Below are 27,762 nucleotides of genomic sequence, written 5' to 3' on the forward strand. Positions count from 1 at the left end.
CTGTGCAGTAGATAGTTTAAATTGATCTAATTTGACCTGTATCGTCTACGAAGTGTAAATGCGCTAGTGTTGCAAATACGTTCTAAAACATAGAAACATAATAACTAAGAGTTGTATTAGTGAAAATGTAAAACACTGTTTGTTCATGAAAAAGCATTTCAGAACAAAGAGAAAGAGACGCAGAATAAAGAAGTTGTTAAAAAGAGGTTGAGACGATTCTAAAAATAGATCGGTTGGAAGGGGAGGGAGGGAGAGAGAGAGAGTGAAATTCTCTTCCAAATCTGTTTTTATGTCAACCACTTATTTCTCTTTTTTAAGGGTAATGTATTAAGCTAACTTTTAAATGAAATTACAGTAACTTTAATTTCATTTAAAAGTTAACTTAATAATTTGGGAGCATAATTAGGGTCATATTTGGTGTTTAAACTTTAGAAATAAGCATTTATTAGCCTTTTTAGAGACCATGCCAAACTTATGTGAAAATTCACCCTGCGCGAGGGGTTCTGGAACCTAACCTCGCATAAGTTCGGAGTATGACTGTACTGCGTTAGCTTGCAGCACCTCGTCCGTGAGCTCCGCCAGCCTGAACTGACCCTCGACCCTGTACAGCCACGATGATGGGTTTCCCTGAGTGAAAGGCGGCAGCTTTATGGCGAGGGCAGCTTTTGTTTTGTCTGCTGGGCAGGGCAGTGTGCGGGGAGCAGGCAGCGGTGTGGAGGAGCGCATGAACCTTTGAGGATGCAGGTGATATGGGCGGGAGGTAAACGTCTGAGTCCGTGAGGTTCGCGGTTAACGGAGGGGATGTCTGCGTCCATGCTCGCTCTAGCCCTCTTAATTGGAGTGGGATACTCGCATCAATACGCGCTTGGGAGTGCGCCGTGTGAGTTTGTTAATGATGCTGATGATTTGCCGACGAGAGTCAGCACGCCCGAACGCTGGTTACAGTGCCTTAATGAGTCTGCTAGGGAGCCAAGACTAAGTCGCCGTGTGAGTCCGCCAGTGGCTCAGGGAACCACTCCGGGGTCACCACTTTAGGAGGTGCGAAAGAAATGAGCAAGATAAAGTTTCTGCTGATTTATTGAGGACACAGGCGGTTTATATAGCGGTGGACTGGCGTCACGCCGAGGAATACAATGAGAGCCAGGATGACCTGAGGTCAATGACATTTGACAATAAATACAATGAATAAATACACTCTGAGTTACAAAAATGGACAATAATGAAGTTGAATACACTCCGATACATGAGCAAAAGAAACATATGCCGTACAAGTTGGTAACAGGTAAATATTTACATAAATCAGTTTAAATGATTGGGTATGGCTGATCCTGCGTGACCCGTTATCTTAGGAGCGGAAAAGAAAACGGGCCGCCATCATAGAAAACCCGCTTAGCGGCGACTTTACCGTCAGTGAAGGACGATTGTCACATAGTAGTCAACAGTTGTCATTGCACTTTTTGAGAGTCCTAAATATCAGGAGCAAAGGGGAGAGATCTTTGCTTTATTCACGAAATATTCATATTTAAGCGTTTTAAAGCATTTTTAACGTTAAAAATGAAGAATTACCTTCGACGTCATACGTAATCACGTGGGGAAATATAAGTAAACACAGTGTTGCCGGGTAAGGTATTTTTTAAAAAGCAGCATATCACTACCTTACTTCCTTTTTAAGAAAACAGACTATCTGATAATCAATTTATTAAGAAGTATTTGAAAATGTTGAGGAGAGAGTTAATGTTATTAGGTTATGAACAGCCGAATTATAATCCCGAAAAGGACGAAGCGTCAACAGGTCTCCTCACGGCAAATGCCAGTCTACGCCACTGCGATTCTGCGAACTGCAGTCTGCAGCAGTCAGTCAGTGTGTGACAGATAGTCAGTGAGTGAACGGATAGCAGTTCGTAACGTAGTGACGATGAGAGAGGTTGCAATGTTTTCATTGTTTTTACTCGCTTTAGCTTGTCCTGCGCTTTGTAAACTCAGTAGATCGAAATACGTACCCCCTGTTGTGCTAAGTAAGTGGCCTACGAAATTGTGGTTTAATTCGTTTAGAAGTAAAAGGTAAGTCAAACCAGGGAGTGGTTTTCATTTGAAAGCTTTGCTTGGAAACGCGGTTGACTCGGCCAGCCGCCAGAAGAATCCAAGAGCAACGATCCACTTGGTATGATGTGGGACCTTTGTGAACGTAGGTGAATTAAATCAGCGTCTCTAAGCATCCTTTCACGCGTTGATGGAGAAAGCTTAACCTTTTGTATTGTTAAGGTTCCAGCTCACTACGACACTAAAAAGTTGCATCATTTAATGTTCTAGCGTAGCGTAGCCCGTAATTTCCTTGATTGTGTTCAAGAAGATCTTACTGCAAAGAAGGCTGTTCTGACCCTGAGAAACCCAAGTAGTACCAGGAGTGTATTATAAAGCTTACGTTCACCCTCAATATCAAATATCTAGGCTATGACTCGAGACGAAGTAGGGTTGGGTTGTCTGCTCAATAGCCCGTCTGTCTTACCGGCAGTAGGCTGAGCTGATCATGCTTAGTTGTGAAGTTATTTTTAGTAGGCTTAATTCATGTCGATGCAGAAATATGCAGCTTATTATAGGTTGACTTTCTCCTTGGTCCATTTCATTACTATCTACCCTGGAAAACTGATAGAATAGTCCTAAGCCTGGTCATTTCTACAAATTTCTAGATTTTTTGTACAGTACCACCCGTTATTGACAGATTGGCTGGGAGGCTACTCGGCTATCCAACCCATGCAAGTATAGCAATAATGGTAATTTTATTAACTAGCCATTCTTCACTCCTCTGCAGCAATGGTGTGTTTTGAATATTTGATAACGGAAAAATTAGCTCTCAACCTGGTTATCTGGTAAAGCTGCAGACTACTACTGTGCCCCACTAGTCGGTAACTACCGGTTTACATGAAAAGTAGGTGATGTGCTTAGTATTAGCCCCATGTGGGGATTAACATAAAAGACATAAACGTAAATACAATGTGGCAAATATTTGGTATTGTTTTTATAATAATTTTCTGAACGAAAGTAGTTTAGGGTGCTCAGCATTCCTACAGTTATGTTGTAGCTTGTGTAATATTTTCTTTACATACATTTACTGTTTTTTTTATTTTCCTTTCAGTGTGTATTGATGAATACACTTTATTTTTTGTATATTTCTATGCTTTCCTTGTTCGTTGTGCCCTATAACTACCCATCATAAATGGTATTTGTGCCATGTGGTAGCTTCCAGAGATCCTCATTCCTCTGTGTGTTCCTTCCTGTAGGGGGTTAGTGTTACCAGTGCACCTCACGTATCGCAATGTAGGCTTTACTGACGGTTCTTTGCAGAGTTCCTTCAGCAACCCCTTTCATTTCTTTTACTGTACCTCCGTTCAAATTCTTTCTTCCAAATTACTTTTCAGCTCTTCTAACAATTGTTTCATAGTGCAACTGCTAGGTTTTCTCCCTGTTGTACCTTTAAAATTCTTTTTACCCTCAATTCCAATTAAGCACTGAATGACCTCATAGGTCCCAGGGGTTGTCCTTTAGCCTAAATTTTATATTCCAGTTCCCTAGTGTGTTCCATGAGAATATAGCCTATGTGTCTTGTAAATAGTGTACACAAAATTTCTGATAAATTTTGGTCATATGACATAGAACCATTATAATTATCAGTATTGTTTTGCTTAATCTAATCTGAATAGGCATAGATGAGACCATACTCAGGGTTTGGGAAGAGAAAAGTCATCCTGAAATCTTGCCATGTTAAAGCTAGTTTGGGGATGTTACTGGCACATGAAATTATTAATTTTTTTTTATGATGTACAATGAATATTAGGTTGAAGTGATAGGCTGGTTATTTAGGTCATCCTATGCTCGGTCACAGTGTCTGTGATAACCTAGAATTTTTCTAGGTCCAGCCTGCTGTCCTTAGTTAAGTTCAAAGGGAAGGAATGCTGTTCTTTCTTTCTATAAAGTGAAAAAACAATATTAACGAAGGAGCTTGCAATTATGTCTAGATTATGTATGGTTACATTGCTATTCTGTTTCCTCTGAGTGGGAATGGCTTAATGATGTATTATGTAGCTGTTTTATTGTTATTGGTTTTTGGTAATCATTTTATATTTCAACACACAGATAATTGCAAAAATGGCTATTTGTACACTTTTAAAAGATTTTAACTTACAGTGTCACAGGGGAAGAGTAGATGTTTGATAGACGGACAGTAACTGGGTTTCGTAATGTTAAACGTACTGAAAAATACTTTGATCTTATGGAGGGTTGATAGCCATATTAGCAAACTTTGCATGAGATAAGAATCGATACATGTATTGTGTTTACATAAAGAGGCTGTAACTTCCATTCCATAGATTATGGAATAATTTCTTGTAAGAATTTGTTCAGAATCTTTAATTTACATATGTTAGAAGTCCTTTTTATCCTCCTGTGTTAAAAAGATAAATGTTTTCATAAAATGTTAGTTTCATAGATGCTTGTAAAGGCTAATTTTTCCTGTTCAAGCACAATTTTGAAGTTAATATTGTACTGTATATACTATTCAGTATTTACTCTCAGAGTGTTTTGACTTTCTGACATGTTTAATGTGCCTCATTCCCCACTTTAGTCATCTTATTTTAAATTTTAATTTCAGTTTGCTCAAATGATTGGCACTCACTGCATGGCATTTAACAGAAGGGAAATCAGGGCCAGATTAAGGGGGGGGGCACCAGGGGCCTGGGCCCCGGGCCACCCACCAAGAGAGGGCCTCCCACCAATAAAAACAATACATTTTAATTTAATAAGGTTAGTATTGCAATCGGTCACTTATATTACCCATACTAGCCAAATTGAAAATTTTATTATTAAGTTTGACAGTAACATGATGCTCGTACATATATATAAATAATTGTAACTGTATATGTAAAAAAAAATATGGTAAGAACAACTTATGCTTATTTTATTTTGTGTTTATGCATATTAATAACATCAGAAGTATAGTCCCATTATAGTATTTACAAAATAAAACTGTCCTACTAATATATTAGTATTACTGTATTTTGGCTACTAGATTAATTAGACTATAGTTTGTAGTGTATGCAATAGGAGTTGGAAAGGGGGCCTCCCACCAGAGTGGGCCCCAGGCCTCCCACCAGCTTAATCCGGCCCTGAGGGAAATAAATAATTATTGGGGGAATTAGATTTTGATATTACTGCAGGATGGATTATGTAGTCTCAATTTACAGCTTTAAGCAAATGACTTGAAATCCATGGGTAAAATAGATTTGTGCATGTGGTGTTCATGGATTTTAGAGGTGGTTGATTATCAATAGTAGTAGGTGTTATTGTATGTGATTTTTATCAAAACTTAGGTACATATGGATAAATTTTGGTCAAGACAGCTGAGAAATTTAAAAATAGAAATTGCTCGAACTAAATTATTATCATCTTTGCCTCCAGTGCTGTGTGATGCAAAGAGCCTCTGTGAAATTATATTGCCCATGTCTTTCTTGTGCGTTATCTTACGGAAATCTCCACTCATCTGCAGCCTCCTGTCTCATGCAGTAGCTCTCACCCAAGCTGGTCTGGATCTTCCAGCTCATCTGTTGCCCATAGGAGCTTGGCTGATACTGGCACTTCTTTTCCTGATGGTGGTGCAAAGACATGTACAAACCATCCCCAGCTCCTCTTCATCATCATCTCATTTACATATGGAACTACTGTAATGTAGCGTAATTTCCCTTATTGTGTCATCTCTCACTCTGTCCTGCTGTCTGACTTCTAATATTCTTTTTGAAGCATTATTCTCAAATTGACAAAATCTTTTCGACATAGTTTCAGTGTCATTGTATGGTTCTTTTCCATATAGTAATACAGACCATACTAGACTATGGCAAATTTTCACTTTTATGTGCAGTTTTAGTCTGTTAGACTGACATAAGATAATCAGCTCATTGTTTAATTTGCTTTCTGTTTTTAGTCTTCCACCAAAGTCCAATTTAAACAACCTTGAAAGGTTCACTCTCATTGATCCTTTCTCAGTCTGTTTTTATTCCCTTGTGCTTACTCTCCGTAATAGTATGTTTTTGCTTTGATTTATCATGAGTCTCATCTTTCTAGATACTGTATTTTATGTTATCTAGTAAGTAAGCTCTGAAAATCTTGTGGTGTTTTGCAAATTACAAGAGCATAATGTGCTTATTCTTAGTCAGATTCCTGTTGTTTATCCTGTTTGAACCTTCCCTTTCATCTCCAACTTTTTTATTTTACAGAAAATACATGAGAAAGTGCAAATGGTACCTTGCTATTTTTTGCAGATTCACTTGATATGATTCTATCAACATTAACATTGTATTTACTTCGTTCATAGATGATTTCTAATAGTTTTACATGTCTTTACACTAAACCAAATGAATGATAGAATTTAATATATTCTCATTTGTGTTTCTGGTACTATTTTAAATATATTTTCTCTTGGTTTTTGGTAAAGAACAACAGGAATTACTAGTCTCTCCACAAGAATGTTTTGTTGCGGGTCATTCACTTCTACGACAGAAGTGTACTTGATGCTTTGAATGCACTAGGGTACAATTTTACCCATGGCATGCCAAAGCCTTGAAGTGAATAAATGTCTCAAATTATCAGTTGCGTTGTGTGTGCGTGTGCAGCTGTGCCTGACTCAGCAGATATTAGCATTAAATGGTTCTGTTATAAGGAATGTTTTTTATTTCATTAATGCAAATAGTGTACAGTATGTGATTTTGAAAGATGGTAAAGTGCGTTCACCTTTTTTTTGGGGGGAAGGGGGAGTACTTTCATTCATCACTTGAAACCATAGTTTATAAAGTTGATTAACTTCGTAAAAAAGTATATAGTAACTCGTACATAATTAGGCCAAGTGGGTACTGTACTGTACTGTGTTTACCATACTAATAGGTCTAGCCTATACCAGAAACTTTTGCCATATTATTGGTTGGCATTTTCAAATTTTTGAAGTGCAACCATTTTATTTCGTGTAATGTGATGTTTTATTAGGGAAGATAATTATACATATGTATGTTGTAACCAGGGATTGGCACTGTTCCTAATCAAATTTATGAGAAACATTGTCATGTGAACCTTACTGTTAGTACGTTACAAGTAATCATGGTAAAATATCTAGATATTGAAACATCCACTTTTTTTTATGGACTTTGTTAGACTTTGTTGTAACAGCAGGTAGTCTGCTTTCATGGATTATATTATGGTCATTAGTAGCATTACCTCATCTTAGGTCATGTCAACAAATGTGGATTGTAATAAATGTGGTTACTAAGTAATTGTGGGCCAACATTTTACTGTCTTTTATCCATTTTTTAAGGTTCCCATTATTTTGTTATAAGGAGTTGGTGCAAAGCATCCGAGATCTAGCTTGGCATTAGCAAAAAGAAAGAAGATAAGCGCTGGTGACAGAACTGGCTTTTTAGTTCATGTTAGATACCAGGCTAATCATTCATTACTATATTGTATTTTTGTTGTCAGCAGGAGGTTGTAATCATATCCACCTGTAGCAGAGATTATGAGGGGACATTGTGTAGTTTGCATTTGATATTGTTCCTAAATTATCAGCAGTTTTGCTTGAGTTCTTAAAACAATTGAAATTTCCTGTGGAGTTCTTTATGTTAAGTGGGTTCTTTCTTGGATAAATTGAAGTTCTGATATGGTTCAATAGTTCAACATTTTGTATGTTTAAAGTTTGTTTTAAATTATCTCATACTTCACCAGGGGTATAATAAGGCTGAGGGTAGGTAAAGTTGTCTTATTTAATGACTACAATCAGTGATAAGTATGAATATGTAAGTTTCTGTGAGTTACTTTTTCTACAGTGCACGTAATTTGGCTAATGAGATTTTTTCTTCTCGAGTGTGCTGGTTCCCAAGTTGTTGGCAGTCATGGAATGCATTGTTCTCCTGTCATTGCCATATGTAAATTGAGTTTTTCCTTTGATAAAACACTAATTGGGTACTCATCTCAGCATGCAGCAAACGGTACAATAAAGGTATTTTGCAGTGCCCGAACTTTAACTTTTTTCAGCTCCCCCACATTGGTCATATGCAACTTTAGGTAGTATTTTAAATAGACTGTTCTGTTCTTACCTGTTATGCATTAGTTCCAGGAGATGGGGGATGTCAAATGGAAGCGAAGCTCAACAAATCAGCAACCGTTCACCCTATTTGTTCCAAAACGACTGATTACTGGTTTGATCTATGGCTCAATATGGAACTACTTGTACCTTATGTTATTGACTGCTGGGTAAGTGAAATACTTTTTGCTTCCCGTTGAACCTTTGTAATTTTTTTTCTAGTATTCAACACATGAAAATGTAATACTGCAGTACTTATAAGCTGAATCTTATGACTTGAATTTTAGTTGTTCAGGAAATTAGGATGGTTTTTTCATGATAACATATGGAATAGGTAAATGTTATTAGTATTTGGGATGAATTTTGCCTATTGTCAGTTAGCTTTACGTCTCAAGAGTTGTAGGTGCAATTGGTATTCACAGAGGAAAGAAGACAACTGTATGGCTGATGTAGGGGGACTGCCTAGTTCTCTTCTTCACAAAGGTGTGTTTAGAATGTTTTTTTCTAGTTAGAATTCTTCTTGCCATCTTGAAGGCCAGTGCATCTGTGCAATTATGGAATAATTTTGCTGTTGTTTTCTGATTTTCACAGTTTTGTAATCTCATTTTCTTTTTCATAGAATGTCCTCTTCTGGAAGCAGTAAGAACAGTGGTGTTAAGGTCTTAGGGTCTGCAGAAATGACTGTTAGGAATGTTTTGAGTGTTCACGAGGTCATGAAAAAATGTTTACGTACAGTATAGAAATAAAGAGAGGAGCGGATAGTTTGAGAAGGCATGTAATTAGAGCAGGGCTATTCATTCTCCTCCAGTTCTGGTTCTTGTGCCTTCTTCCTCTGCTGGCCTCCCTCCTCCTCCTAGGCCTACTCACTCAGCTTCACTTTCTGATATTCCTTCCATACTAGCTCCATCTTTTGCTTACCTTCAGTTAAGGAAAAGAGAAGTGGTAATCTTGGACAGGATGCAAGTTTGATTTTAACTTCAGTTAGAAGTTTGACTGAGATTATCTTGTGTAAGGGCAGCAGTTTTCCCCATGGTGTGTGCTTATTTTCACATTCCTTAATAGGGTGATTATTCATGTTTCTGGGGAAATTTCTCGTGCGTTGACAAATGCCACACTGTACTTGAGAAAAAGAAGCAGTTATGCTCTTCACATATAAAGTGGCTCCATTTCATGAGACAGTCTGTCTTGAACTGCAGCATGAATGATTGCTCTGGAAAGCACATTGAGAGACTTGCCCCTACTCCTGCAGCTGATCAGCCAGCCAGCCTTCAACCTCTTTATCCTCCACTCTTTTGAGGGTAGCAGTCTGGTGCCTGAGTTAAGAGTAAGAGTGCTCATGGTTCTAAGAACTTAGATCTGCAGCCCCAACAATCCAGTAAGAGGCTGCCTGCAGGCCTTTTGTATCTATTGATGTTTCTTCTAGTTTTGGACCATCATTTGTTGGGCTTGGACCCAGGAACAGTGGTCTCCTTTGACGCTGCTTCTGAAGAATCAGTTCTCTCTCTGTAAGGCTTCTTTGTTTGTGTTATTCACAGGAATCTTACCCCCTGTTGTGGATCCACTTAAGGGTGGCAAGACTCTGGTTGGAGGATCCTAATACAGGTAAGAATGTTTAAAGACTCTTTATGAAACTTGAAGTTTGCTTGGCTGAGGGGATGTTCTTTTAGCTGCACTAAACCTCTGCTGTTCTCTCAATGTAAGACTCGGATAACTTAAACAGTAAGATTCATCCCAAATAATGAAAATCTTTATAATAAGATATATTTGGACACTTGCCTGCTTTTAAAATATGAAACCTCCCATTCCCCACTCCCACTCCTTCCCACATCTTAGTGGGTTGTCAAAAAGAAGTCTGACCAGAGCAGGTGATCTAGTCAGTCCATCCACGTTAACCAAATAGTTTTCTTCCATTTCTTTTGAATGCCAATCACACCTGTGGTGCAAAGATTTAAGTTAACTTTTAACGGTAAGTTCCAAAAAATAAATCTTACTTTAATAATCTCTTTAATTCCACTTTACAAGTGAATCACAGCTTCAGTTGGAGATTTTCAAAATGTAAAATTTCTCATTACCATAAAAAAACAGGTTATAATGTAATATTTTTTTTTGTGTTTGAGCCCAGTGTGACATTCGGGACTTCGATACCTGTACTACAATTATTCTGTATCAGTTATAGTGTTATATTGTCAGTGTCTGAAAAAATTCAGTATTGCCATTAATTATGGCTTGTCATATGAATAACTTACTTACATAGATTTTAAGTTAAATGCCTTTACAAAGGTTTCAAAGCATAATGCCACTTTAAGGTGTTATGTTTTAATAGATCCTAAAAAAACTTCAGATTTGGAACAGTAATCAAAGGATTAATCAATAAAACAGGTAGGAGGGGCTACCAGTTGTCGTGAAGTTAAGGAAAAAGTGAAAAGCATCTTGTTGAATGGAGTTGATCTCACTCAGGCATATATAGCATTGGTATCTTATAGAAAACAAAATTCCATATACAGTACGTGAGTACAGTAACTTAAAATGTAAATAATTCTCAATACTAACTTTTGAAATGCTTAAATAATTTTTGTAGTGTCAAGTTATAAGTATATTCTGTTTACTTGAATTTGTATTATAAGGTAAAGAATAATAACATATTTTTCTGATGAATTAATAGAGCAATAATTTCTTTGCCAGGTTGATAACATGAAGCTGGTTTATGACAATGTCACACGCACAACGAGCAATAATGAAGGTGTTCAAACAAGAATTCCTGGATTTGGAAACACTACCACAGTAGAATGGTTGGATCCCAGTCAACGACGTCCTACAGGGTATTTCAAGGATATAGTCAATGCTCTTGTGCCTCTTGGGTATGAGAGAGGAGTGACTGTGAGAGGAGCTCCGTTTGATTTTCGTAAAGCACCAAGTGAGTCATAGTTGTGTTGCTTGGTATGTTAGACTTATTCCTTATGAATATTTTGAATATAAGTGAGGTGCATTGCTACTAGCAGTGAGTGTATTTTGGCATTCGATGAATAGGTAATTGCTATACCACATTCAAGAAACTCAGATGGTTTACTGTATATTAAACCCTGCGTTGTAAAAATTATGATAAGGTAGCTATGAGGTCTCCAGTACAGGTTCAGTACTGTATACTGTATGTCTTTGAAGAATTCTATGCAGTAAATTTGAATAAGTACTTTAACGTGAAACTTTCCCGATGTATTTGACCCTAATTCTCACATAAAACTTCTTAGTGGATTCAGTGTGCTTTAATACAGTATTTACATTGGCAACTTTTGATTGACATACTCTGTGATATACGGTATAGGTAAAATTAAGCATCTATTATCAAAATGCAAGAGCTACTTTGTTTATGGATCGGTACTGCAAATGAATTTTGATAAAAGTATTTGACTAGGTTTTCCTCCAAATTGGTTGACCTTAGGGTAAATTTTTTGGAGTATAGAATTAGTTTTTGTTAATTGGAGAATAAACTTACTCCATTTATTTACATAAAGGACTTTGTAGTAGAGTCTCCGTTTTAGCAATAATGGCAGACTAGGTAGCTTTTTTGCTAACTGCTTTGTTCACTGGTATCCTTTATTTCATGCCAATTTTGAGCAGTGTTGATTTTAATTTAAGGTACTTTATATTACTGGCAACAAATGCTGTATATGAGACTTGAGAATTTGCCTACCAATTAGTGCATTAAGTTGGTAATTCATTCATGTATCTCCTGTTATCTCTCTTACTGGCTGTGTATTTCATTAATTTTCTGTTTGCCATGGAAGCTTATATAAGGCAAGGTAGCATGCATGATATCAAGATTTCCCTACAGTTTGACCAAACTGAAGGAAATTGTTACTTTTTCCTCTGGAAATACAAAGCATCACCTTTTGTATAGGGGTATCCTTCAGTGCAAGCTGGGAGTGGTTGATGTTTGATAACAAGATTGTTGAGTGGGTAGTATGGGAGGTGAGTGGTGAATACCCCTCACTCACCGCATATTGCCAACCATTACTTCTTCAGCTGCCGTAAAGAGTCAACACTGCACTCCTCTGTTCCCTGACCTTGCTGACAATGATTGGTGGATGAGTATTTAGATTACCAATTTTTGCTTTGTGAATGCATTTTGTGATTTGTTTTTTCTGAATTATTCAGAAGATGAAACCTGTTCATATGGAACATGCCTCAGGGGTCATTGAATTGAATCCAAAGAGACAAATTCAAACTTGCAGAGGAGAAAAAACATGAGTAGTACCATTGTTGGATTTGGGCACTTCTTGTCCCCTGTAACTATTGTGTCCTATTGCATGGGAAAAATGTGCACCTTTGCTTCCTTCAGCAAGGAGTTTGCTGGTTGGTTTTCCTTGCAATGGGAGAAGATTGTTAGAGGAGGACTCCATAATCTTTCTAGTTTCTTCCTCTCTCCTGCATTATCATCTCACACCCTTCTGCAAGCACTTCCCCCTCTCATATGTGTTGGGGGAGGGGATGCTCATAATGAGAAGGGTTCCTAAAACTCTTTTCTCCTTGGAAGACAACTCTGCTGCTCAGGCTGATATCTTCCCTAGTCAGGTATCAACTTGAGCACTGGCCTCTCCTTCCTCATTAACTAATGACACTGATGTTCCAGGTTGCAAGATGTTGGAATACCTGAGTAAGGTTTGGCCTACCTTAACATCCCTGGTAGTCCATCTCGTGGTGTTTTTAGACCTGGCTGCTGAGAAGAGGGGCTTTCTTCCTGCTGCTGCTGCTGCTGTGTCAACATCCACTAAGAAGGGGGATCATCTTGTAGTGCAGTTTTTCCGGTAGTGGACCTTCCAGAGTCTCCTTCAGCTATGGAGTTAACGCTTCCAGCAAGACACAAAACAGGAGTGGGAAGAACTTCATAGATAAAAGAGTAGGCTCTTCCCCGTACTTCTCTGGAGGTACACATATTGTGTGCAGGCTGAGCACAAGCTTACTCAGGACTGGTAACCTCTCAGAACCTGCTGATCATGAGATGACCAGTTCTGTTCTTGTACCTCCCATCCATGTGGTTCACCACATACGCTAGAGGTGAGCATGCCCATTCCCCAGTTCCTTACATTAGCTTGGTTGCTACTAAGTATAGGGAGGGTTTTTAGGTCAGTTGACTGTGCTGTATTCATTAGATGCGACAATTTCATGCTTTCAATTGATCTGAGAGATGTTTACTTCCAAGTACATGTCCAGCAGAACTTACGGAAGTGCCTCTCTTTGTTTGCATTTGGAAAGTCTACCAGTTCAAGCTCATTGTTTTGGAGTTACAATGACCCTAAAGGTGTTTCAGCTTGGCCCATTTGCAGTAAATATGCTTGCTGCATTATCTGGATGATTTGTTAGTCTACATCCCACTGGACACTTGCTCCAGGATAGAGACATCCTCCTCTCCTTTTGCTACCCTGTTGGGATTGTGGTAAACTAAAAGAAGTCAGATCTTACTCGCAAGCAGCATGCAGAGTACGAGGGTTTGCTCATAAGACTTAGCAGCAGCGAGGATCTTTCCATCAGACTGTTGTGTTAGCAGACTTGGGGAGATACTGTATAAGCACCGATTCCTGTCCAGGCCAGAAAAACTAACTTGGCTTGGGCCTGTTTTCCTTGGTCCTGTTTTCCTCACCTAGCCTTGATTTGGAGAAGCTTTCTTCACGTGGGCAGATCCAATTGCTATCATGTCATTGACATCTGCAGCAGCTATGGGCATCTCAGTGCTACCTCTCCTCTCAACTCATGCCATTTAGTTAAGAGAACACCTGGAAAGTATGTTCGTGTTAGGTGTCTATGGCGTAGGACATATTTCTGCATGTCAGTGTTCTTGAAATGCAGGCAGCATTGCTAGCATTTTAAGTTTCCCAGTACCAGTTTATAGGTCACTTAGTAGTGCTGGTAAATGAATCACAACCATAATGGCATATGTCACATGCAAAGAGGGATGGTCTCTCTCCTATCTTCCATGTTAGTTTTTGCTGATGCACAAATGATGGTTCACCATGTCTTCAAGCTGCCAGCCAGATACATTATAGACAGGCAGGACATTCTAGCAGGCCATCTCAGTTGCTAGGGTCAGGTTGTAGGAAGGGAGTTGTACATGCTTCCACGAACGATGGAGAGACTGTTCATGCTCTGGGGTTCTCCAGTGCTTAATAAAAAGGTTTCCAGTACAGCACTCTGTCCGTCTGTTTCTGTCCCTTGGGCAGTGATGGCAGTTGTGTCCCAATACCCCTGGGACAATCTGGAAGTTTATGCTGTCTGCCATTCAGCTTGTTTCATTGGGTGATTGATCACCCAGATTCCAAGATGATCCTGGCTGCTATTCATGGCCTCAAGTTAGGGGGCACCAGGTCTGCTGACTTGAGTAGAGGTTTCTCTCTGGTTGGAGCGTCTGTTAAGCAGGTTGCAGATTTTCCTTGTTTGCCTTCACCAAGAAAAGCTCCTCTCAGTCTTGGCCATAAGGCTTTTGTTCAGACTTAGGCCAGGTTTTCAGTTTTAAGAGCTTGGATCTTCTTATTTTTGTGAGTTTTAGGGGTGCTTGTTGAGGAGTTTTGAACAGTCTTGTTCTCTCTCTGGAGCTTCATTCTTGTCATGTGCAGCCCAGCCTGTACATGTCAAGCCCTTGGGTGAAGCTTTGGACAAGCTCTTGCTTTCAAAACTGTCCTTTTGCTGGCTTGATCTTGGCAAAGTGTGTTGAGTTACTTGGGTCTTCTGCCCAGTTCTTGGAGGAAGTGAGGGGTCTCTTTTCTCTTTCATTCCTGACTTTTTGGTGAGTTTAGAACTCTTCAGTTCATGATGGGAGATTTAAGAGTTCTTTTGACCCTTCCCTTCAGTTCATGATGGGAGATTTGAGAGTTCTTTTGACCTCCTCCATATGAGATTTCTCTGGTGGTTATGCAAGCTCTAAGATACTCCTGAAAAGGACCCAAGCTCTTCATCTAGTGTTGGCACCTTTTTATTAGTATAAGCAAGCATAAGGTGGTGGTGTCCATCAACACCCTTTCTTTCTGGCTTCATGAAGTATGCAAATGAGCTTATGACTCCACTGAGGACAGCTTCAATCACCTGTCTTGTGCAAGAACCCAAGAAGTCGGGCTGTTTGATCGTCCCTAGCCTTTCGGAGAAACTTCTGTCTTGAGGTAATGAGGACAGGTTTTGCACCTAGTAGACAACCTCTACCATATTCTGCCAGAGGGGCATTGCCCACAAATCCTTAGATACGCACCCAACTATGTTTGGACCGACAAGTATGTTCACTGAATACTGTTGCTTAGTGGAGCAGCATCAAATCCAAAGTATATGCTTGGATGGGCTAGGTGCAGGTAACTGCACTTTGAGCACCCAGTCATACTTAGAGATCTCATTTTGATGTCCACTCACTCTGTTCTTCCCTTGAACAAGAAGGGGTGGGGATGGAGTAGTAGTAGAACTGTTCTAGACCCATCAGTTTGTATTAGCCAGAATTAGCTGCTTTCTGGTTTGAATTTTGTGAGAGAGGATTTCATGGTTCTCCTATCCTTTCCTTTCTTTATTGAGGCTTCATATACTCTCAATCATGCACAGGGCCCTACCTCTGTCATCCCTTATGCTGGGCCATGTAGGAGGTTACAGGATTTACTGCCTCTGTGGATATTTGTGACCAGGAGCGTGGCAGTGCCAGCTGGATTCTTCTCCAATCGGTTTTCAGAGAAGGCTCCTACCTAAGAAGTCTGTTTCCTAAATGAAAGGTGATGGTTTGTAAGTCCTAAGGAACAAATACTGAACTGCAAAAGTAATTTATATATTAAGTATGTAAACAAAAGCCTTTTATCATACTCCTTCCTCAACCACCCTGCTTTGTCCCTCAGGCTAGAGTAAAAAGTGCTTGTTACCAAGTTCATTGATAGGTTCCCAGCTTACACTGAAGGATTTTCTATGTAAAAGGCTGTGTATTGTATACCTAGAAATAAATACAAATCACTTGAAGAATTTGATATTGTCAGTAAATTAACATTTTATGAACTCTCAGAAACAGACTATTCACCTAGTGAGTAAAAGTAGTGATGTGGTTTTTAAAATTTTTCTTTCAGATGAGCTCAGTGAATACTTCCTAAAACTTCGTAGGCTAATCAGGGAGACACCAGTACTCTGGTCATAGAATTATGCTCATTCTTCATAGTATGGGTGCACCCAGTGATGGTATTTTTAAAACACCAGCCACAACAATGGAAGGACAAGCATATTGAAACTGTGGTGTCATTAGCAGGGGCAGAGGAGGCTCTGAAAGCTGTGAAGGTTTATGCAGGTAAGAGGTGAAAAAACCAGAAATGTTATCAAATTAGGTTTTTGTATGCATAATTAAATTATTTTATTTTGCTTGCAGATGTAATCCTTAGTATGAGTACTATATATTGACTACTAGTGACATCCCAAAAGAACTCCAATTGATTAGTACCACTCCTGACAGTACAAAAGAATCTACTTTAATAACTACTGTTGACATCTTAAAAAGAAACCCCCATTGATTGCAACTTGCTTGACCACCTGAAAAATACATTATTAACTACCACTGCTCCTAACACCCTAAAAGGGACTCTATTTACTGCTGCCATTTATATCATCCTAAAAGAAGCTCAATTGATTACTACTGCTCTTGATGTTCAAAAAGAAACTTCATGAATTAACTCCATTGATTACTTTTTCTCCTAACATCTCATCATAAACAAATCCCATTGACTACTACTTGACTACCCTTATTTTACCTCTTTATTTAAGGAACCTTTTTTTTGGTGGAAGTTTGGTATAAAGACTTATTGCAAACTCCTTTTATCAACAATTCATCTTGCTCTTTATTCTGGATCTTTGCTCTTTGGCTTCTGTTATTAGTTTATTTTTAATCTCTGCACACTCTTGCTTTTAATGTAAATGCGAATATTACTTCATGTAAAAATGAATTACAATTTTTTTGTAATGCATATGATAGTTTACTAGAAATGAGTAAAAGAGGCAGTGACTGTAAATACATGCAAAAAGAGAAGGGAAGTCATAGAAATCAAATGAAAAATTATCAGTTGGAGAAATATTTAGTTTCAACTTAAATTTTTATGCTTTCTACAGGGGACAACTTAGGCATTTATTTACTACCTCAACAAAAAGTGAGAGATGAACAAAGGCCAGCCCCAAGTTTAGCTTTCCTTTTACCATCTTCAGAGCTCTGGGGCCCTGATGATATCTTAATTCAAACGGATACAATGAATGTCTCCACATCTAACTTGAAGGATATGTTTGAGTAAGTGTTTATTTACCTGTACTTTCAGTGAAAGTCATGTGGTTTCAGAAAATAATGGCAACTTGAAATAAATTTAATTCTTTATAATTGAAAAAACATGTATTTTATGATTATATATAAATGCATATTGAATAAAAAAAAAGTTGAACACAACCAACTTGGTAGAAATAAATTTAATTCTTTATAATTGAAAAAACATGTATTTTATGATTATATATAAATGCATATTGAATAAAAAAAAAAAAGTTGAACACAACCAACTTGGTATTGAGGACCATCATATTTCACTCTTAAGCTTTTTAGGTAGGAAGTTTGAATGTGTCCACACTATGCTGATTGGACAGGAAGGGGGTTAAATTTTGTTTGGGTTGGATTGGACAGGTAGGGATTCCTTAATTTTATCCCTGGTGAGGCTTAGTGGATAGTGTTAGCCTGTTGTATTGGTGGTTCAAGTTTCTAAAGAGGCGATTGTTGATGGAATGCATTTTCTGGCAAAGTTTCCTGCTTTTATAGTAATGGGAAAGTTTATTTTAGTTTGACCATGCATCAGCTGTAAGTAGATTTAGTTTTATATTTTTCAAGTTCCAATATTTTGAATTTATATAGTGTTTTCAGAAATACTAGGTTTATTGCTCCAGTGTGTGGATGAGAGGTTGATTTATTGGAATCTCATGACTGTTATGCATCTTATATGCAGTACTTCACCCTCTCTCTCTCTCTTTCTCTTTTTCTCTAGTTTTATTTTTTTATATTTCAGTGCACTGGATTTACCGGACGCATATGAAATGTACCTTGACACAAAAGATTTGATTAATAATGCTCCTGCTCCTGGCGTAGAAGTGCATTGTCTTCATGGTATAGGTGTGGATACGGTTGAGAAGTAAGTTCTTTAAATATGTAAATCTTAGTTTTCGTTATGGCAAGGTGTATTATTTTCAGTTAATGAACACGGGGATGCCACTTAAAGTATGCGTTGTTTGGCACATTGTAGATAATACCAAAGGTTTGCTACTAGTTGGCATAGGGCAAATTGCCCTTAACTTTTATCCAATTATATAATTTCCTATTTACATATCTGTACAGTATTCAACTGTCATTATTCAATTTGCACCTCATTTTAACAGTAAATCCTTTCGACAAGTTGTACGAGAGCTTAATCTGTGGCTCAGTATTTGTTACACTTGCCATGATCCAGAGCTTATTTCATATATACCAGTTTTTTAATGTATGTATTGATCTTCAGAAGGACTGAAATTCCTCCGGATTGTTATATTAATACAGTATAAAGTATAGAAAAAATAAGATAAGGCATAATGTTTTAGGTTAAGTATAAGAGAAAATTATAGGTAAGCTATTACAAAATAACTGTTTTATAACTTGCATCCATTGTTTAGCCATTTCTTGGGCTTTCCCATTCTGAATGAGCATCATGCTTCTGATACCTTAGGGATGTAATGTTCTTTGACTGACCAAGAATCTTGACTTAGCGTGTCTTAATTATATCATTATATTTCATTAATCTGAGTTACTAAGTTTCAGTGAGAAATGCTTTCAAGGTGGAAGAAGTCAATTGAGAGTTGATTTTTTCATGGGTTGCAACCAGAAGTAATTACAGGTATTGTCCTACTTATAATGGGGTTAGGTTCCAAAAACCCTAAACTAAAAAGTTTTGTTGGAAAAAATGCATCCCGAATTTAGCCTAGCCTATACTTGGGGATTCAGTACCATCTTATACATACATAGTAGCCTAGCCTACACTATACAGTATACTCCATACGTATGTGGTATAGTAATTATTAATATCGGCTAATTCTGGAAGTTCGGGCAAATTGACTTATGATAATTCAATACAAAGAAATTGAATGACACAAACAAGAATTAGCATAGCCTACACTATGGTATATAGTATACATGTACCGGTCGCCTAGCCTACACTATACACTATTCTGGAGGTTCAGTGCAGATTGACTTACGATAATTCAGTACAAAAAGAAATTGAATAACACAAACAAGCTTAGACGTGTACTGTAAGGGTATTTCGATCTGTCATTGGCATACTTGAATGGTGTCATGCTGTTGATAGTTACGTATAACTAAAAATCAGTAGATGAGGGGGATGATAAAGAAGCAGTTTTGAGTTTTAAAGAGTTTACTGTATATACTCACCTACCATATGACTTTTGAAGAACTAATTTTGAAGATAATTTTAAGGGGGTATCAAATGACTTTTGAAGAACAAATTTTGAAGATAATTTTAAGGGGGTAACATCATACACGAGATATAAAATTATCGTGTAATACGGTACTAATATGTGAATATTACATAAAACACAAATATAACAAATATGCATCTTTTCCATGGATCTTTTAAAAAGTTATGCTCTACCTCACTGTATCCAGTAATATTGTATGTGTTGTCCTATTACTCTTGTGTTATAAATTACAAACACAGTGATCAGTGTTTTGGTTTAGAAATCAGCTGAGGGCTATTATGCGGTAAGCTTATTTCGCCAAATTTAACTCAATTCAGAGCGATTTTCTTGCTTCTAGTTAGTGTAAATGAATCTCTAGATACTTTAGTTTTATGGGATAAGGGTATTTTTTGTTATACAAAGTGTTTAAGTCGAAATATAATTTAAATGCATTTCGTTGTGAACTAAATTTAGTTTTTTTTTTCTTTTGTTAATCGCTGGCTTTGGGGGCATGTTTTTTGTGTAAAATAATCAACAGATTCAGTTCGCTATTTTCACTTGATTTTATCATAATCCGAGCTTTAAGTATTTATCTTTTATCAGTGTGAAAACAACAGTAAAATGTGTTCTTTCTTGCCCAGTAGTTTTCAGTAAAGTACTTTTCTCTCCAATTTTATTTGCAGTCGAGTTTGATGACATATCAAAGTTTATGGGAGTTTCATCCATGTTGCCGATGCATGAAAATTTATACTGTAGTCAATAGCAGCTTGAACATTGTTTTCTCATCTTCAACTACAACTTGCAGCTTAAATTTAGCTGTATATTTCCTTGACGACCTTTTCTCCATAGCGAATAAGAGTATAATGTAAAAATATATCAGTTCTATTCTACTTAACGTCATTTGTAACATAAGTACATTAATTGTTTACTATCGTACGATGGTTGAAATACAAGCAAAAACAGCTGTTGTTATAAATTCAGTTGTTCATAGCAAAACAGATGTTTCTCATTTGGTTGTTTATGGTTGTACAAGCGTAACGTTGCTAACAATACTTTTATCATTCTCTTTTACTTTTTTAACTTAACTAGAAGATGGGATAAAGAAATGGAGGAAAAGAAGTTATTCTATTGTAATTTTGGTCTCTCTCACTGCCTGATTGTAAGCTGCTGCCTGCGCCCATCGCTTGCAAAATTGACAAGTATTTTCAAAATATTGTCGTATTGGTATTAAATTGCTAACCCCATTGCAAATCAAATTATCACAAGGCGAATTATTGTAACTCAAGCACTATCTGTACAATATTTTTGTTTTATTCTAACAGTTACACCCTAATATGCATAAATAAGTTGTCAGTTTGAACACTGCATAGCAGTATTAGTTTTCATCTTGTGCATTGAAGATTTGGGAGAAAATTGTAGACATTTTTTATGCACTGAAAATTTAGCAAAGTCTAAACTGAAAAATAGAAGGTAAGCAGAAATAAAGATTCTGGCAGACAGACAGACAAATTTTACCTACTTGGACAACACTTGCATTCACAAAATAGTCAACTTCTGTGGGTCAAAATAGGTATCAGAAGATATGTGGAGAAAAGAAAAAAGATATACTGTGTGTGGCTTGCAAGTTATACATTCCTTAAAGTATGATCATTCAGTAAATTTTACCTATTTTGCTCTGTTATAGTTTATGGGTTACTTGCTGCCTTTTATAGGGGGAATATCTTTCAGCGTGAGTTGGAAAATTGTTGAACTTGATAACAAGGATGTTGGCTGGTGATTAAAGGGGATGAGAGAGGAATACTCCTTACTCATCTGTTGTTATCAAGCACATTTTCTGTAGGTATCATCGTGTGAGGATGTCTCAGTGTTCTTCCTGACTGCTAAGTTTAGCATGTGTTTTTTTGTTTTAAATAAGCCATCCCCTCAATTTTTTCTTAGGTGGAACCACACTATTTGATATGTTGTGTTCCTTTCAAAATCAGTGTTTCTGTTGTAGCAGGGAATTTACTGCTGTTGAAGTTTTTGGCCTACCTCCTCCTCCTTTGCAGAGCTACAAAGACCACCTTACTCCTTCCCTTGGTACACCCCTTCCTGAGGTGTGGATCATACTACTCCTACCCTTATGACGTCATCTGATATGTATGCTTTTGCTGCAACTGTTAATGAGTTCCAGTAGTGGTCTTCCTTCCACGGAAGATGCCCTAGGACATCTGCTGCTGCAGTTTCTTCAGAGGAGGAAGGCAAGACTAAGCTAGGAAGGAGGAACCACAAGCGTTGTCCTTCCCCACCTCTTCCTCCTTGTTGAGCTCATGTTCCTCCTCTTTTCCTCCTTTTCACCTTCCTGCTGAGAAGAAAGAAGAAAGGTTGTCATAGGAAGTCTTAGCACTCATCCCCATCTCTGGGGAGAGGGCAGGAGCTCTTGAGCACCTACAGGTGATTGACTAGCTTCTGGCTGGACTGACTTGGATTTCACTGAGCATGCTTAGTACCCTACCTTGACTCATCTGGACACAAGGACTGCCCCAGCACTTGCTCCTGTTTCTCTTGAAACATTCCTGGTCAAGCAAGAATCAGCACCTGTTTATGTGTTCTTGAGTCTTTACCTAGAGGCACCTCTGTCAGTCTCCGTGGTAAAGCTGTTGTTCAGCTGTAAGTAAAGTTTTTAGACTGAAGAACTTGTATCTGCTCTTTGAGGGAGTTTTATATGGTCATGAGGTGTTTTGGATAGTCTTGTCCATCTCAGGAGCTTCATTCTCCCAAGTGGGCTATGACCCTGCCTGCAAGAGCCTAGGAAGCTGGGTGTGGGTTTGTCCCTAGGTATTGTGAGGAACTTTCCAGTTTTCCAGGTAATGAGGGCAGGTGTCTTGCATAGTAGACAAACTGTACCTCATTCTACCTGAGGGATGTCGCCCACAAGTCCCTAGATACCTTACCTGGGGGCCTGTGATGGCTGCACATAATGTGTGTGGGTACCCATCTCCATTTGTACAGACAATTGCCTTGTCTGAATACTTCCAACTCTGCATAAAAGCAAAGTGACTCGACTCTTTCTTCCCTTCATCCTTGGAGCAGCTTGTAGGTCAGAGTATTTGCTTGGATGGCTACATACAGTCAACTACACTTCGAGATCCAATTTGAGAGATATGTCTTTGAGATGCATCTCCCTCCACTCTTCCCTTTAACAAGGGGTAAGTGAGGAGTGATAAATCTATTATGAACCCATCAGTTTGTGCTAGCCAGAATTTGTTGCATTCTGACTTTAATTCTCCCACAGGGGGTTTCATGGTTCTCTGGTCCTTTCCTTACTGTAGTAAGGCTTTTGTCCTTTCCTTACTTGAGTAAGGCTTTTTATATTCTCACTCAGTCTTAGGGCGCTTTGCTTTGTCATCCCATATGTCAGACTGAGTAGGAGGTTGAAAATTATACATAGATGTCTGTGCATAGAAAAATTTCTGACTAAGTTACCAGGAGGTTGTATAAGATTTATGAATGGCTGGAGTTATTACCATTATATATAAATTTTGATTGATGGAAATGGCTAATAAACATTTCTAAAAGTTTTTTCATACATAATTATGATTGGAAATGAGAGGGCAGAAACATAGATTTGAGTGGCTTATATTTTTGTGTTTAGTATTCTGTCCTGTAAATTTTGTTATATACATTCATTTTCAGATTAATCTACAATAAGAAAGGAAGTTTTCCAGACAATCCTGAGGTTGTATCAGGTGATGGAGATGGCACTGTCAATACTCGCAGTGCAGAATTATGCTTAAAGGTTGGTTTTGTTAGTGTATGGTGTCCGGTCTCTCTCTCTCTCTCTCTATTCATGTTACAAACATTCAAAGATACGAACAGACAGGGTCACACGTTAAAATTGTTTGAAATGCTCCCCTTTGCCACCCATAAATTCAGATTTCTGCTCTGCATGCCTATTTTGCTAGTAAGAATTTTTTGCAAAGAACAGAAAACACAAGGAAGAAGAAGAACCTGTTCCTTAACACCTTTCCTGAGTATTGTGATTAACTACCATGTACTGTATTCTCCTTCCAGTCTTGAGAATACTAGTTCATGCTCGTAAAATATTCTTATTTTTATCTTCCTGATTTAACTCCTTCTTTGAGGAATTCCCATTTTCTATACAGTATTTCCTGTCCCCATAGGAAATGTTTAGTATGTACTTTTGTCAATAGATGGTGATGTGCATTGTGTACTTTGTGAACTTCCAGTGTCAGATGCTGCTCATGCAAAATTCTCTTCAAGTTCACAACTTTCAAAGCATGGAAACAATACTAAATTTTGAATGTTGCATAAATAAAAATTTTATCCCTTTTTACCTTTCTAACATCCAGAGTAATTCTTATAATGCTGCATGGGTTAAAAATACAGTGAAAATAGCATAATCTATGACTCCCAAGTTACTTGGTAATGTAAATATCAACAAAAATTATACAATGCATATAAAAACCAACTTAAAAATTCAAGATATGAACAGCCGTCTGGAACGTAACGCATTTGTCTGGAACGTAACTCGTTTGTAAGTCAGGTAGTAACTGTTGATACAAGGTTGGATTCTGGCTCATGATTTTTCATAAGTCATATACTGTACTTAAGCAGAGCGTACTTTATTGCAGTATGAATGCTGAATAAGTTTCCTCTATTTATTTGAATACCAAGAGCATATTTATTTGAATACCAAGAGCATATAAGTAGTTCCAGGATAATGAGCATTTTGCATTGTTTTAATTTTTTTTGTTTATAGGTCCCCATAAGCAGTTGCCACCCAGTGTGCCTTGTTCAGCACATTATAAGTGATATGAAAGGTTTTGTGTAGCGTCTTTGTCCTCCAGCTGTTTTGCTTGCTGTCTTTTATTTTCATAATTCCATTTGGTATCTTTCAACTTCGCTGGCAAACTCAGACTGTTTTGCTGTAACTTTCACACCTTGTTTATCAACAAATGCTTGAACTTATAAGCGTGACTAGGTGTATGGCTGTACTGTAATCCTGTTATATAAATTATTACTTTCCTGGATCTTACTACATAATGTATTTCAATTTTTTGCATCTGTATAGGTATATGTCATAAAATAAGTTTGAAACTTTTCAACTGTTATTTAGTTTGTCTGACTGAACAAGTTTCATTCATTAGTGAAGTGTATACAATATCTTATTCATTGTTACCATCTTTTTGACAAGTTGCTGAAAATTTGTTGATCAAGGTTTTCACATTGTTCTTTTTACTTACGGATTGCTCCTTTTACATTTTAGGCAAAATATTAATTAATTGATGTGTAAGAGATAGTTATTATAAACAGGTATTTATATTTTATTTAAGTTTAATTTATCTTTGCAGTGGAAAGATGGACAGAAACAGAACATTTACCACAAGGCTATGAAGGGTGTTGATCACATGTCGATACTTTCTGATAAAGAGAGCATCGACTACATTGTAGAACTTGCGTCTAATATAACCGATAAAAATATAGCTAGAGCTGAAAGAAAACATAAACGGTTGACCAGGCTACAGAAAAAGAAAGGATGGACCAAGATCCTCAGAAGCGATAAAAAACCAACCCTTATTGCACAGTCGGAGTACAAAGACTTCAGCTTTAACAGTATCTATAATATGGTGGAACTACAAAAGACAGGACTTGGAGACAGAAGAAAAAACGATGTAAGTACACTTTACAATCAATTTAACAGATTGTAGTGGAAATTGCTTAGTAGAGAGTTTGTAGTGTGCTGATTGTTAACAGTATCATTGTTAAAACTGTAGGAAAGTAGTGTCCTCTTTAATGGAAGTGGTTTCTTCCTTATATTTTTATTGAATGAAGTTGATAGAGGAAGAGTTTAGTCAGCTCAATTTTTATTTAATGTTTTCCCTCTTATGTATCTCCGGTATATTTCCCTTATATGAATTTCCAAGCATATTTTTTTGAGACATGATATGTTATCAATACTGTTTGATTATAATATGTTTTTGTTGAAACTGTGCTGTATCGTAAATTTTAAGCCCGCAACATTGGTTTAATGAGATTTTGTATGGCCTTTCATAATGCATAATGTTGTTTTTGTTGAAATTTTGCTGTATTGTAAATTTTAAGCCCACAACATTGATTTAATGAGATTTTGCATGGCCTTTCATAATGCAATAAGTCCTTGTCCTTTTCAGGTTTTGTATATCACTATAAAAATGAGGAATGTGATTATTTCAAGGAATTTTAGAAAACCATTTCAATAACCATTTCTATATATGGTAATAGGCATCTTCCAGCCCAGTTGTAGTTTAATTTGTCAAGTGGTGTCTGAATCTATCTTTAGCTGTTCTCAGGAGGGAGAAAATTATTTGAAGTTTCAAGAATTATTGGTCTCATGTTATCTGGCAGACTCAAGTAGTCAGTTGAGAATTTTTGTTAATTTGGCGTGTTTAATTTGTTGTGTTATTTTTACGGTTCAACTTGCATTAACTATTTTCTCCATATTATTTTCAGCGTTAGGTAAATTACCGTTAAAAAATAGATACAATAATAATGTTATATTAGCACAGACTCATTACTTGAACACTTATTACTGGCATGAAAGGCATGCTCATTGAGATACAGTAAAGATCTTAATTATACCATTCAGTGAGAAAAAATTTTTAATGTTTGCAGTAAGCAGTGTAGAGAAGCTTTCCTGAATTTGAAACAGCAACAAGGCTGTTTGTATGCAAGGAATTGTGTGTATTAAATATTTAAGTATTAGTTTGATTCAAAGTAAACCTGTTGCTTTATGAGAGCCTAAATCCATGGTAGAGCAGTCAGCAGACATTTCTCCAAAGCAGAATAGTATTAGTTCCAGTTCCCACCTGCCCGAGTATGCATCTGGGTCCCTGTACGTCTTGTATGTAACACTTGGGCCTAATGTAGTAATTTTACCTTAATTTTTGTCTTTTTAAAAGTGTTTGTTAGTGTTATTGTCTACTTGCCTGGATCACTTGTCAGAAGGGTTTGGGGATGCTAGCTGATGATTGTGAGTGTGGCATGTGTTTTCTTCTAAACAGCTGATTAGTTCACCTGTTTTCTGTTAGTTCAAGCTACCAGCTGAGGTAATGATCTTAATTACAGCCTGTTCCTAAGGATTTTTTTCTTCATATAGTGTATAGTGAATTTGTGGGAAGTGTTAATTGCCAGCTGTGGCCATACAACGGAGTGCTATAAAATTAAAAAAAAAAAAAAAAAAAACTGAGAAGGATGAAAACACTGGAGTACTAACCTTAATTTTTCCCTTCATCAAGTTACTGTAAGGCATATTTATACTCAATTAACAATTAACTACATTTACTAAAGTAATAACCATTAGCTCACAACTTAATTACAACCATGGGCATGCGTGGGTAGTAATAGATCATGAGAGTAACCATGGGCATGCATGGGTAGTAATAGATCATGAAAGTAAGTATTTAACGGTGCTGTAAAAGATAAAATTCCTTTGTTCCATTGCACATGGAGGATTCCAGCTTGAATGAAAGAGCGAGCTGAGATTTGTCCTATGTCACACATGATAAGGCGTTCCTCTGAAAAGAGAGAGGTTTCGAATTAACTGTAGGGATAGCATGCATTAAGGTCTTAAAAATATATCATTGATCTATCCTAAATCCTGCAGTATTATGCCTGAAAGCTTAAACATTGCTCTAACCACTCAAGCAGGCACGTGGACTGCACAGCCAGTCAAAAGACACTTTCATGTCACATTTCCTAATCTAGGAATTAAGGAAGGATGCAAACAGTGGGTGGCAGCGGCTTGGAAAAGGGATTTACAGAGGTGACTGGAGAGAGAGAGAGAGAGAGAGAGAGAGAGAGAGAGAGAGAGAGAGAGAGAGAGAGAGAGAGAGAGAGAGAGAGATACATGTGGTGGGATCACAGGAGTTACTTGTGGGGGGGTGGTTGTTAACAAAAGTCAAGAAATAATTCAGTAGGAGGAAAAAAAGGCCACAAGAATACTCTAGTTCGTCTTAGGCTTACCGTAGGAGTTCAAAGAAGTGATCCAGTAGGGTTATTCTGAACTGAGACACGTGGCAGGAGCCAAGTTGGTAGTCCTGGGAAGATGTCTGAGCAGGAACTGAACATCCGCTCTCGACAGTAGCCAAAGCAGGAGTCAGGGTCAATTCGGGCTCTCAACGACTGAGCTGCAAGGCCGAACC

General features: G+C 37.5%; 1 pseudogene; it reads left to right on the forward strand.

Annotated features, from left to right (window-relative positions):
• The first annotated feature begins 1,851 nt into the window (after nt 1-1,851).
• On the forward strand, nt 1,852-27,045 carry LOC136847375 (lysosomal phospholipase A and acyltransferase-like; annotated as a pseudogene).
• The last annotated feature ends 717 nt before the right edge of the window (nt 27,046-27,762 follow it).

The sequence above is a fragment of the Macrobrachium rosenbergii genome, chromosome 2, assembly GCF_040412425.1.
Source record: "Macrobrachium rosenbergii isolate ZJJX-2024 chromosome 2, ASM4041242v1, whole genome shotgun sequence".
NCBI classification, from domain to species: Eukaryota; Metazoa; Arthropoda; class Malacostraca; order Decapoda; family Palaemonidae; genus Macrobrachium; species Macrobrachium rosenbergii.